Source organism: Tasmannia lanceolata, unplaced genomic scaffold (assembly GCF_043159265.1).
Source record: "Tasmannia lanceolata isolate RefF3 unplaced genomic scaffold, GAP_Taslan_0.1 ptg000013l, whole genome shotgun sequence".
Lineage (NCBI taxonomy): Eukaryota > Viridiplantae > Streptophyta > Magnoliopsida > Canellales > Winteraceae > Tasmannia > Tasmannia lanceolata.
In genome coordinates this window covers 22,662,461-22,675,759 of record NW_027518690.1, presented here as the reverse complement: position 1 = coordinate 22,675,759, position 13,299 = coordinate 22,662,461, and the positions used below count along the sequence as shown (strand labels likewise).

The 13,299-nt window shown below is 40.2% G+C and overlaps 1 protein-coding gene across 3 annotated transcripts in view; it reads right to left on the bottom strand.

Annotated features, from left to right (window-relative positions):
* LOC143889955 (transcription factor GTE6-like) overlaps nucleotides 1-13,299 on the bottom strand; it is an 88,853-nt gene that overhangs the window by 31,022 nt on the left and 44,532 nt on the right. The gene's annotated exons all lie outside the window — the stretch shown is intronic.

Genomic DNA, 13,299 nt, shown 5'->3' with positions numbered 1-13,299 from the left:
TCACTCCTTGGTTCCCGCAAACCAATCCGGAAATTACCTAGTGATTACTATTGATGAGATAAGACCAACTTATTCTCACCCTCTGAATTGCTTTTAGATGACATAATGTACTTTTGATAGGGCCATTCACTGGATGGCCTTAATAGCTGTAATGTCACTTTTTGTAATCTGTCTAATAAACATACTATAAATATAATAGATTTGGGGGTTGGGAGGATAATCCACATGAATTCTTTCTCCTCCACTTCTCCTTCCCTCTCTTCTCTTCCTTTCTCTACTTTTCTTTTCAGCTTGCAAGGATGAAGACTACTAAAGTTTATATGATATCAAAGCCTAAGTTCCAATCTTGGATCTTTTCATTGTTTCTTTTGGTGACAGAAAGTAATGGATGATGAAATGAGTGTGTCACACGATAGTCAAACCGGAGAACTAACTAAATTACCCACAGGAAAACATGTGGTTGGTGCCATTGGGTTTATACTATGAAGTATTTACTTGATGGTGCCATTGAGTGCTTCAATGTAAGGATGGTTCCAAAAGGATAGACTCGAACATTTGGCATTGACTAGTCTGAAACCTTTGCGGATGTCACAAAACTAAAATATGTCGGGGCAATTATCGCCCAAGTCGCAAACCTTGATTGGCTATTGTGGATATTGGATATTATGACTGCCATACCACACGGTGATTTACATGTGGATGTCTATATGGAGCAATCTCCTAGATATGTTGCTTAGGGGAGAGGGGGGCAGGAAAGGTTAGAAGATTACAAAAGATTATCTATGGTCAAAAGCAATCCTCACGTGCTTGGTTTGAAAAGTTCAGCTCTTTCATTATGAAATATGGATTTTTTTCGTAGTTTTGTGGATCACTCTGTATTCATATGGAGACAAGCCAATTAGATTGTGATTCTTACATGTTATTAAGAAACATTTACAAGATCATGTAAAAAAATGGTCGCCCAGTGCACGAGGCTCCCGCCATTGCGGGGTCTGGGGAGGGCTAGATGTATGAAGCCTTACCCCTGCTTTGCAGAGAGGCTGCTTCTGTGACTCAGACCCGTGACCACCAGGTCACAATGGAGCAAACTTACCGTTGCGCCAAGGCTCGCCCTCTTACAAGATCATGTAGAAACTAAATATTTGGGAAAAATATTCACTTCCGCGGGATTGAAGTTGCACAGTCATAACTTGGAATTAGTTTTGTATCAACGGAATATACTATAGATTTCTTGTAAGAAACGGGATTGTTGAGCCCAAATCCTATTGATACTCAGATGGATCCCACTACAAAGTTGGTCGAAGACAAGGGAGAGTTGTGTGAGGATCCACAAAGATGCCATCGACTAGTAGAAAAACTGATCAACCTCACAACCATAGGTTCAGATATTTCTTTCCTTGTGAGTGTTGTAAGTCAATTAATACAAAAATCATTATGGATCATTGGGAAATTGTTTGGCGTATTATAAGGTACCTCAAGTAAAAGCACTAGGAAAAGGGCTTGTATTTGTTTAATATGATTGTCTATGTGCGCACCCCTGTTTCGGGGTATATATGTCTGTCTATATGTATCCACGTGCTATATATATATATATATATATATATATATATATATATATATATATATAGCAGAAGAGAAAAGGGAGAATTATTGTCCATTTAACACGTCAATGTGGATGATTTTTACCATTTTTTGCCCTCCCCACATATCTGTACATACTATCTATGTGACGGTAAAATCGTAATCTACATACAAAAAGTACCAACACAGGGTACCTGTCTATGACACTTACGGAAAAAAACTACCACGAAGAGGTAAAGACATATGACAATGACGAAATAACTACTTTATATTACTCATGCAGGACACTTGCAAAATAATGACGGATTCCGGGAAGAGGAACAATTATGGAAACCTCTATCGATTGGAGGGCTAGGATCAACCTATGGAAATGATTTTAAGGGCACAACCGATTGATGTTGTGTTCCATCACATGGACGGTTTGGATCAACCTATAAAGCCACATAATTTCAATCTTACCCCCCTCTTTTATGCTTTTTTAATAAAAAATCTATAGGGTGATCTTAACCATCCGATTTAAAAGGAACAACATATTATGGAAACCTCTATAGATTGGAGGGCTAGGATCAGCCTATGGAAATGATTTTTGGGGCACAACCTATTTATGTCGTGTTCCATCACATTGACGGTTTGGATCAACCTATGATGTGGTCCGTACAGTTCTTTGTTGGCCCGTGCATCACACGGGGTTTTTTACTAGTGTATATATATACATACATACATACATACATATATACACACACACACACATAGACATATGTATATATTGTGTGTGTGAGAGACAAGTTCTCTCATTCACTCATTCTCCCCAAAACCATCTTCTCTTCTCTTTTCTACATCTTCAATGTAGCATTAACATGGTACCAGAGTTTTATCACGATTAAAGGTACCTCACCTTAACCCTCAACCCAAAACCCCTAGAATCAAAATTGTTCTTCACTAACCCTACCCTAACCCTAACCCTAGATCTAACTCCAATCCTTAACCTCCTTCATAACACTCCTCTTGATCGTACCCCTTTCCTTTCTTTTCCCCATTGCCGCACCACCACTTCTCACCCTACCCTTGATCGCACCACCCTTCCTAACCCTACCCTTGATCGCCCCACCCTCCCTAGTGCCGCACCACCCTATTTCTCCATCTCACCTATTGCCGCCCCAAGACCAATCTGATCGCACCCTGTTTCACCTTCAAATTCTAACCCTAATTCATTTCTTTATAAAAATCAGTCCCTAAACCTCTCTTTATTCACTTCTATCTTCTTGTGTTCATGTTCTAAACAACTATTAGTTGATCTTTTCATCTTGTGGTTGGTTCCGAGCAATTGTTTTACGTTTTTATCATGATACTTGTGTTTGCTCGTGGTGTTGGTGATTCGTTCTACCCCGGAACCGTATGTTCGAGTGTGATATAGCATCTGTGGATTTTGTTATTGTTGGTTTAACAGTGACTGGATGGTGATCCGTTGTTGGTGCTTATTGGTGTTGCTTTCTTATTATTTAGTCGGGACTACTCTAGTGGTTTTGTGTGTTGGGATGATTGTTGGTGATATCCGTGCACTAATTGTTGTCCGTTGTGCACTAGTTGGCTGATGTTTATGTGGGTGGATGGTTCTTTGTTGGTTATTGTGGTGGTTGAGTGATTAGCTGGTGGCTGTGGTTATTTGTTTGTTCTACTGTAGCAAACATGTAGATTCAAGACAATGAGATTCATTTTGGGGAGTTTCGATATGGCTATGCCTTCCACCCGTCTAGCTCGTTTCCTGTGACTTCTATGACGTTGATGGTTCAATCTAGGGCTGGCAAAAGGGCGGGTTGGGGCCGGATGTTGCATTCCCCGTCTTCGTCCCTGCTCCAGGGAATTTTCCTCGTCCCCGCCCTGTCCCCGCTTCGAGGATGGCAGGGAATCCCCATCCCCTCCACGCGGGGAATATCTAATCCCCATCCCCGCCCCCACCCTGCAGGGACAGAATCTCCGCCCCATCCCCGCAAACAGACTATTGGAATTAAATTATTACATCCTTAATAAGGCTATGTTTGTTTTGGTTTTTATCATTTTGAGAACCAATTGAGTGTCCAAAACTAATCGTAGGACTCAAATAATTAAAGAGGGTTCTACTACCTAAAATGTAGAAACAATGAAATGGACGTTTGGCATAAAAATGAATCCCTAAATCCATGCCCTATGCATTAAAAACTAAAAAGGCTAATAATATTGGCACTACCTATTTTAATAGTTGCACGAAATCAGCTTGTTCTTTCTTTTTAAATTGGCTTCAAAGAGTTTTTTGAAAACTGTAATAACTTTGAGTTCTGAGTTTTGACAGCGGTTTAAATGATAAAAGACAATGAGTTAGTGCATTTACCAATATCAGTAACCTATATTGATATTTTGTAAAGCAGGTTGGGACTCCTGGTCCCGAATGCCATCTTAATATAAATGAAATTCGTCACTTTTCAAAAAAAAAATCAGTAACCTATAAACAATGTTTAATGTTCCTAGTTTTATGATAAAAGCACCAAAACATTGAGGGATTGGTAACGGGGCGGCTGGGGCTGGACGGGCCCAGCTACATCCCTACCCCCGCTCCGAGGATTTTTTTTTCCCATCCCTGTCCTTGTCCACGCCCAAATTGGGGAATCCCCGCCCCACACGGGGCAGGGCAGGGCGGATCCCTGTTTTCACAGGTGAAATTGCCAGCCCTAGTTAGATCTATCCTGCCTGGATTCGATCTGTTCAACTTTATCTCCGTGGGCAGGGCAAGTTGAGTATTATAACACCGGATCCCCCTAATCCTAAGGATTCCTCCTACGACAAGTAGAGTCAGGAGGATGCCCTTCTTCAGTCAATCTTATGTTAGAGTAAAACAGCAGTAGCCACAGATACTATTCTCAATCAAAAAGGGCAAAATGTAATATGTGTTTATGTAGCTATTGGTCAAAAAGCATCTTCCGTGGCTCAGGTAGTGACTACTTTCCAAGAACGAGGGGCGATGGAATACATTATTGTGGTAGCCGAAACGGCGGATTCGCCTGCAACATTACAATACCTCGCGCCTTATACAGGAGCGGCTCTGGCTGAATATTTTAGGTACCGTGAACGACATACTTCAATAATTTATGACGATCTCTCCAAACAAGCACAAGCTTATCGCCAAATGTCTCTTCTATTAAGAAGACCACCCGGTCGCGAAGCTTATCCAGGAGATGTTTTTTATTTGCATTCACGCCTTTTGGAAAGAGCCGCTAAATCAAGTTCTCGTTTAGGTGAAGGAAGTATGACTGCTTTACCCATGTTGAAACTCAATCTGGGGATGTTTCGGCTTATATTCCTACCAATGTGATTTCCATTACAGATGGACAAATATTCTTATCTGCCGATCTATTCAATGCTGGAATCTGTCCTGCTATTAATGTGGATATTTCGGTCTCCAGAGTAGGATCCGCAGCTCAAATTAAAGCCATGAGACAGGTAGCTGGTATATCAAAATTGGAACTGGCTCAATTCACAGAGTTAGAAGCCTTTGCACAATTCGCTTCTGATCTCGATAAAGCCACTCAGAATCAGTTGGCAAGAGGTCAACGATTACGCGAGTTGCTCAAACAATCTCAATCAGCCCCTCACGGTGGAAGAACAAATACTTACTATTTATACTGGGGCGAATGGGTATCTTGATCGGTTAGATATTGGACATGTAAAGAAATTTCTCGTTCAGTTACGTACCCACTTAAAAACAAACAAACCTCAGTTCCAAGAAATCATATCTTCTGTCCCCAATAATTAATTCTCGCTGACCGCGTCCTATAGGGATCATCGAATCAATAGCAATAAGCCCCGTTTGAAGAGGCTCATATACGGAACGTCTCGAAATAATACCCGGAGCGGGAGATTCAATTAACCGAGATTCAGAAGCTGAAATTTCACCTCTCCCATCAATAGGTTTAGCCAGAGCATTTATAACACGACCCAAATAAGCCTCGCTCACTGGTATCTGAGCAATTCTTCCTGTTGCTTTTACAGAACTTCCCTCTTGTATCATCAAACCGTCACCCATTAATACGACACCAACATTATTTGATTCCAAATTCAGAGCAATGCCTACGGTACCCTCTTCAAATTCTACTAATTCCCCTGCCATTACTTGATCAAGACCATGAATACGAGCAATACCGTCGCCTACTTGAAGTACGGTGCCGGTATTCACAATCGTGACTTCTCTATTATATTGTTCAATACGTTCACGGATAATATTACTAATTTCGTCGACTCGAAGGGTTACCATTAGTGTCTCTTAATTCTTTTTCAGAAGCTAAGCGAGAAAAAAAAATAATGCCTACAGTGGAAGGGCTAATCAGTTATTTCTTTCATGGCCCCGAGCATGCCAATATTAGCACTGATGGTGCGTAAATGTAACTCACTGTTCAAACAACTATTCAGAGTTCCTAGAGCTCCTTGTAAGGCTTGCTGGAACACTCGTTGTCGTACCTGATTAATTGCTCGTTGTTCTTCAAAACTAATGGTTTCATTTTTGAAATTTTCTAATCGTTCCAAATTATTATAAGTAGCATTAATCAAATTCTCCTTTTCTTGTTCTATCTCAGAGTATCCATTCACTCTAAAAACTCATCTGCTTCCATTTCCACTTTCCGTAAGCGAGCCCGGGCTTTTTCGAGCTGCTCAATGGCTCTTCCACGTAGTTCTTCTAAATTTCGAATAGTACTCAAGATCCTCTGTTTTCGATTATCTAATAAATCACGTAATGAAAGTAGATTATCTTCCTATTCATTTCACAACTAAACTTCCATGATCTCTTCCCGAATCAAACATGAATCTTTCAATTCATTTGGCTCTCACGCTCAGTTACTTAATGGGCATTCCCATATCTTTTAATGTAATGAGCCCGCCCTCTCTTCTCTGTTCGTATTCCACGATATCAAAACTGATACAAGACCAGAACAGAATATTCGGAGGACTCTTCCCACCAGACAAAAAATCTGTAATTGTCAGCAAAGTTGTTTATTTTTATTTTTTTTATTATTTTATGAATTTTTATTTTATGAATTTTTCATTTTTTTTTCTTCAAATCCAAAGAATTCTTCTTATTTTATACACAGGCCGTCGATTTAGCGTTGGATACAAAAAGGGGGCGAGACACCCATTTGTTTTCGTGCAGTTTGGTAACGTGTAGAGACTCTATATTCGAGGACTAACAATCTCACTCGGATCTGTGATGTTTAAACTGATTCCTTCAGTGTGGGGTAGGGCGAGAGATCGGTTTTTGAGTACCATTTGGATTTCGTTAGTCAATGTGAGTAGCTAGATGTCTATCATCCTCCATCCACTGATCTAGTTGTATTAGCGAAGCAGAAAAATGAGATGCATGTTAGATTTTTTGATGGACTGGGCCGTGAGTTTTTACCTATTCATCCGCAAATCTTAGGTCTTGGCACATTACCAAACATGGATGAGGTGTTCTCTAGAGTTCAGCGAGCAATGCGTACTGATGCTCCGGTGATACTATTGGTGAGCAGTCTGCTTTGGTTGTTCAGTCTGGTTACAGTAGAGACACACGGGGTCGTGGTCATGGTCGCAGGGGTCATGGCCGTGGTTTTGTCCATGATTCAAGGGGAGGCTGTAGCACCAGTGGTAGTGGAGCCATTTATTGTTCCCATTGTGATATGGAGGGTCATACTGTTGATTTCTGCTATGATTTACATACAGCGTTGCGACCTTCTCGAGCTACGCAACATGTTTCAGGGACTCCTGCAGAGACTCCCACTGCTGCCTCTACTGATTCTTCTAACACCTTAGTGGTCTCTCGCGTTGAATACGAGTCTCTTCTACCACGCCTGCAGGATAAAGCGAAACAAGCAACTGCCACTTGCAACAGAAGGTAGCACCCTATCCTGCTCTCTCAGTCATTCCAGTTCATGGCTCATTGACTCTAGAGCCTCACATCACATGACTGGTAATAGTAGCCTCCTTAGCCCCTTTAAGCCTAATTCTACTTCTACATTGCTTACTTTGGCTAATGGGGCAAAGTGGCCCATTTCTGGTACATGAGAGACTTCTGTCAGTTATCATTCATCTCTTTCTTTTGTTTTATGTGTACCTAGTTTCCCCTGTAATCTTCTTTCTGTTAGTTAACTTACTCGTCCTCTTAACTGTTCAGTGACATTCTTTCCTTCTTATTGTTCTTTTCAGGATCTAGCGACTGGGAGGAGGATTGGTTCCAGTCATGAAGTGGATGGTCTCTATTACCTTGACGGTGATCCCGCACCTACTGCGCTAAGTACTTCGGTTGAGTCATTCATGTGGCACTGCCGTCTAGGTCACCCTCCATCTGATCGTCTGCAGAGCAGTATTCTTCAGTTGTGTATGGTCCAATTAGTCAGTTTCACTGTGAGTCTTGTCAGTATGGAAAACACCATCTTGTTTCCTATATAAGTCACGTCCATTTAGTTGTGTCCCATGTCTGTTTGAGGTGGTCCATCATGACGTTTGGGGTCCCTGTGGACCCCTTTATTTGGGTATCGGTATTTTCTTATATGTGTGGACGATTATTCAATGATGACTTGGTTATATGTAATAAAAGATCATTATGAAATTTTTAATATATTTCGCTCTTTTTACACTGAAATTGCACACATATAATGCACGTGAATATTTCTCTATTTCTAATGGTTTTCAAGTGGTATTATTCACCAGTCGTCTTATGCCCATACCTCTCAGCAAAATGGTGTTGCAGAGAGGAAAATTCTATATCTTGTGGACATAGCTAGGACTCTTCTTTATCAGATGCATGTTCCTAAATCATGTTTACAAAATCATTGAGTAGCTGTAGATTGAGTGATTTATGTAACAAGCTGGGAATGTATGATATACATACTCCAACTTGAGGGGGAATGCTGCATATGATTGTATATGGGCGCACCCCTGTTGAGGGGTATCTATGTCTTTCTATATGTATCCACGCATATATATATGCGTTAGAGACAAGTTCTCTCATTCACTCATTCTCCCCAAAACCTTCTTCTCTTCTGTTTTCTACATCTTCAATGTAGCATTAACAGTATTCAAGAAAAACGATCATATAAGATCATGGTTTTAAATTTCCACCGAAACCGACATGAAATAACTGAAATGTTTCTGTTTCCATCCCCACCGAAACGATACCGAAACCGAAAGGCATAAAAAAATTGTGAGTGCATTAGTGGTATACTAGATTACATAATTATAATTATAAGAATTGCATATGAAATTTGGTGAATATGTATGAATATTTATATAAATTACACTTGATCAAAAAAGTTATATAAATTACATGTAAAATGTGGTATGTAAGTGCATGTCACTAGGTGTTTGATGTTATTAAACCATTATGGATGGTTGTCTTGCTCGTGTGATAGATTCTAAGTGTGTATTTATGCTTATTCTAGGATTTCATGAAGTTTCATCTTAAAATTCTTTCATTTGCATGTGTTTTCATATCTTTACGTGATTTTATAAGATTTCCACCAAAATTTTCAAATGAAACCGAAACGTTTCCGCTCTCGCAGCAACCGAAACCAAAATGTAAATTTAAAATCTTGTCTATGAGTAGGAAGTTTTTCATATGCAAATTGGGCAAGATCACCCTCGATCGACTACTGCCTATAGTACCTTCGTTGGAGGGAATCTAGTTACGTTGAACAAAATGGGGTTGCGAGGCCTAGTGCATAACCGAGAACCGTGTGATGGCTCAAACAGCCTATGAATTAATATGGTTAAAGTCATTAATGGAAGAACTAGGATTCAGGGCTTCTCAACCTATAAAGATGCATTCCAACAATCGAGTTACTAGATATGTTGCCAACAATCTCATGTTTCATTAAAGGACCAAATCTATTGAAAGGGCTTCTCAACCTATAAAGATGCATCCCAACAATCAAGTTACGAGATACGTTGCCAACAATCTCATGTTTCATTAGAGGACTAAAACTATTGAAATTGATCGTTATATTGTCCATGGCATGGTTTTAAATTTCCACCAAAACTGACATGAAATGATCAGAATGTTTCCATTTCCATCCACACCGAAATGGTACCGAAACCAAAACAAAAGGTGGAATGCAACATCAGTGTGTTACAAATTATATTTGGGGAGAAATACAGATACACCCCCTCAACTTTCTGACATTTTCAATGATAAGCCTAACTTCTAGAAGTCATCAATGACACCCCCTTAGTTTTCAATAATGTTTGTTACGTGACGTGGTTGACGGGAACAAAGAAATTGCCAGAGGGTGTATTTGATGAATTTTGAACTATACGCTAAAAAGTCAGGGGGTGTCGTTGATGACTTTGAAAAGTCAAGGTTATCATTGAAAATGTCAGAAAGTTGAGGCGGTGTATCTATATTTTTCCCTTATATTTATAGGAATTGCAAATAAATGTGTTGTATGCAGTATGTATAAACATTTATATAAATTATATGTGAAATGTGATATGTACTCAATTATCAGATATGCACGACATGTTACTACACGTTGCTATAATTAAACCATTATGGATGATTGTCTTCTTATGTGATGGTTTTTAAGTGTATATTTGTGCTTATTATAGCATTTCTGGAAGTTTCATTTAAAATTCTACCATTTGCATATGTTTTCATTCATTTCCGTGATTTTACGTGTTTTCCTCCGAAATTTCTAACTGAAACCGAAACATTTCGGTTTCCAAGGTGAGGGAAATCAAAACTGAAACCGAAATTTAAAACCTAATTCAATGGAAAGGTTGTCATTTGTTAGAAATGAGATTAGGGTTAGAAGAAAGGAAGAAGAAGAGGAGTGAAGGATGGAGAATCTCCACTAGGGAGCTCCTCATGAATATGATGTATATATAGGCCCAAACTAGGGCAACAACATACAATGACTACAATACCCCTAACTAATACAAGTAATGTCTAAACTAACCTAATACATTATTCAACACTCCCCCTCAAGCTGGAGTGTATATACTATGAAGCTCCAGCTTGCTACAAAGAACTACGTCAACAACTAAAAAAGTACAAGAAGCTCATGCACATCCAGCTTGGTATAAAACTTGCGGTACATACATAATGCAAAACATAAACAAAACAAAAAAACAAAGGCCACCATGAACAGCATCGAGATCAATGTCCATCAAAAGAGTAGCTCCCCTGAAGTAGCACAACAACGAGAGCGATCAAATAGGGCATCTCCCTGAATGAGAGCACGGCGAACATATCCGCATCTCGAGGGCAATGGAGGCGCCATGGCAAGAACAGCTACAATCCAGCAAGCAAAAGAGGCACACCAAAGGTGCGCACAACGAACATTGGCGAAGCAGCACAACGCCAAGTGAAGAGCATAGTAACTAATGGGGAAACCATCGAAGACAAGGTCGACGGGGAAACCGTCGCTTGGAGAGAAGAAGAGATAGAGAAGACAACCAAACAACGATGGAGAAACCCTCGTTTGGTGACAAGGTCGACGGCATGAAAATCGTCGCCTGAAGATAAGAAGAGGAAGATAACCAACCAACGATGGGGACACCATCGCCTGGAGACAAGGTCGACGGCATGAACATCGTCGCCTGAAAAGAGCCGACCAACGATGGGGAAACCATTGTCCGGAAAAGATAGGTCGACGGGAAAAGATCGTCACCTGTAAGAGAGCCGACCAACGATGGATACGGAAGCCATCGCCCGGAAAAGGAGGGAGAAGATAACCAACCAACGATGGGGAAACCATCGTCTAGAAAGAAGGTCGACGGCATGAACATCGTCGCCTAATGAGAGGTCGACGGGGAAACCGCCGCCTCAAGATAACAAGATTAAAGGAAGAAGATAACCGAACAACGATAGGGAAACCATCGTCTGGAAAGAAGGTCGACGGCATGAACATCGTCGCCTAATGAGAGGTCGACGGAGAAACAGTTTCCTCGAGATAAGAAAAAGACAGGGAAGAAGATAACCGACCAACGACGGGGAAACCATCGCCCGGTGAAGATAAGGCATAAAGCCAGACAACAGGAAGAGACATGAAAAACAAGACATGACAACAAGACAACACTCCCTCAAGAAGACAAAGACAACACTAACAACACTCCCCCTCAAGCAAAGACAACAAAGTGGACAATACTCCTAAGAAAAGACACAAAGAACTACATGAAAACACTCCCTCTCAAGTTAAAGGTCAAATACCTTCAACTTGTAACGAAAAGAAGGCAAACAAGGCACTACACCGCTTTCGGACATTTGATCAAACGCTTGGTGTGCGCCGTAGAGAAGAAGAAAAAAAGGAAAGATGACAAACAAGGCATCACACCTCTCTTAGATATTTTATCAAATACTTGGTACGCGCCTTGAAGAACTACATAAAAGACATAGAAGGTAATAGAAAGAAAGAGATGATAAGAAGACGACAACAAGACAAGCACAAGAGAACAACAAGAAACAATACAAGACAACACTCCCCCTCAAGTTGAGGTTTGGCCTTCAACTTGAAACAAAAATAGCACTTTCAAGGCACAAAACCCCTTTGAGACATTTCATCAAACACTTGGGGTGCACCTTGACGATAAGATGAGAAAGATAAAGGCCATAGGCCAAAAAAGCTATAGAGAAGAGAAAATAAATAGAGCTTTGGAGTGGAGGAGAACCCAAAATGGGTTTACACAAGTAATACAAACATGATTTTTGTTTTGTTTTGAGATATACGATAGAGGGAAAATGGGTTAAAAACGAAATGGGTTTGACGAAATGAAAGAGAGAGAGTGAGATTTCTAGGGTATAGAAATGGTTTTTTTTTTTTTTTTAATTTGGGTATTGTAGCAGGTTACTGTAGCGATTTACTGTAGCGTTACTGTAACGGAACTGTAGCGGGTGCTGTAGCAGTTACTGTAGCAAGGAATGGAGGGGTTAGGGGAAAGGGAATAGGGGCAGTGGGAGGAGGAGGAGGGAAGGACACGAGCGAGGAGAAGAATTGAGGGAGAAACTATAGAGAGATAAAGAGAGGAAAACGAGATACGAGAGAGATACGAGAGAAAGAGATGATGGCATGGAGGGAGATAGACTCTTCTTCTTTCCTTCTTGAAGGATCAGCCCATTGGCTCTGATACCATGTTAGAAATGAGATTAGGGTTAGAAGAGAGGAAGAAGAAGAGGAGTGAAGGATGGAGAGTCTCCACTAGGGAGCTCCTCATGAATATGATGTATATATAGGCCCAAACTAGGGCAACAACATACAATGACTACAATACCCCTAACTAATACAAGTAATGTCTAAACTAACCTAATACAGTATTCAACATCATTAAAGTGATATCTACACCATATGTGAAGTCCAAAGATCAACTGGCAGATATAATTATCAAGTTTCTTGCACGTAGTCAATATGGAAGTATTTGTTCCAAGCTGGGCACGGATGACATTTATGCACCATGCCACCATCTTGAGGGAAGCCTTGAAGAGATAGGTTGTACTCACTTATTCTTTGACTTATATGACCTATTTTTTATGACATATGCACTTTTTATAAGACCCGTCATTGGATAGCCTTGATAACACTTTTTGTAATTTATGTAAGGAACATATTATCATGGATTCACATTTCCAATAAAACCAACATGAAACAACAGAAATATTTTTATTTTCATCCCTACTAAAAAACACACAGAGAGACAAAAACCGTCAAGTGTATTAGTGTATACCAT